The sequence below is a fragment of the Ranitomeya imitator genome, chromosome 2 (genome assembly GCF_032444005.1).
Source record: "Ranitomeya imitator isolate aRanImi1 chromosome 2, aRanImi1.pri, whole genome shotgun sequence".
NCBI classification, from domain to species: Eukaryota; Metazoa; Chordata; class Amphibia; order Anura; family Dendrobatidae; genus Ranitomeya; species Ranitomeya imitator.
Window position 1 is genome coordinate 373,786,496 of NC_091283.1, and position 1,263 is coordinate 373,787,758.

A 1,263-nucleotide genomic window follows, 5' to 3' on the forward strand; every position below is an offset into this window, starting at 1 on the left:
AACTGTGCGCGCTGTGGCGTTATCCTCAGAGCAAATTCCTGAGCCTATGCAGTGTGATAGGATTCTGTCTAGAATGGAACGACAAGGTTTCAGACGTCAGAATAGGTTGTGTTATTATTGTGGCGACGCTTCTCATGTCATTTCTGTCTGCCCTAAGCGGACAAAGAGGATTGCCAGTTCAATTACCATCAGTACTGTACAACCTAAATTTTTGTTATCTGTGTCCTTGATCTGCTCATTGTCATCATTTTCTGTCATGGCGTTTGTGGATTCAGGCGCCGCCTTGAACTTAATGGACTTTGAGTTTGCCAAGCGTTGTGGTTTTCCCTTGCAGCCTTTGCAGAACCCTATTCCTTTAAGGGGCATTGATGCTACACCCTTGGCTAAAAATAAGCCCCAGTTTTGGACACAGGTGACCATGCGCATGGCGCCAGTCCATCAGGAAGATTGTCGATTTCTGGTGTTGCATAATTTGCATGATACTATCGTGCTGGGTTTTCCGTGGTTGCAGGTACATAATCCTGTGTTGGATTGGAAGTCCATGTCTGTGACTAGTTGGGGTTGTCAGGGGGTTCATAATGATGTTCCTTTGATGTCAATCTCCTCTTCTTCCTCTTCTGAAATTCCAGAGTTTTTGTCTGATTTTCAGGATGTATTCGATGAGCCCAAGTCCAGTTTCCTTCCACCGCACAGGGACTGCGATTATGCTATTGACTTAATTCCAGGCTGTAAATTTCCTAACGGTCGACTTTTCAACCTGTCTGTGCCTGAACATACCACCATGCGGAGCTATATTAAGGAGTCTTTGGAGAAAGGGCATATTCGACCATCTTCTTCACGGTTGGGAGCGGGGTTCTTTTTTGTTGCTAAAAAAGATGGTTCCTTGAGACCCTGTATTGATTATCGCCTCTTGAATAAGATCACGGTCAAGTTTCAATACCCTTTACCTTTGCTTTCCGATTTGTTTCCTAGGATTAAGGGAGCTAGTTGGTTTACTAAGATTGACCTTCGGGGGGCATATAATCTTGTTCGTATTAAGCAGGGTGATGAATGGAAAACTGCGTTTAACACGCCCGAAGGCCATTTTGAATACCTTGTGATGCCATTCGGACTCTCTAATGCTCCATCTGTTTTTCAGTCCTTCATGCATGATATCTTCCGGACTTATCTTGATAAATTCTTGATTGTATATTTGGACGATATTTTGATTTTTTCCGATGATTGGGAGTCTCATGTGCAACAGGTCAGGATGGTATTTCAGAT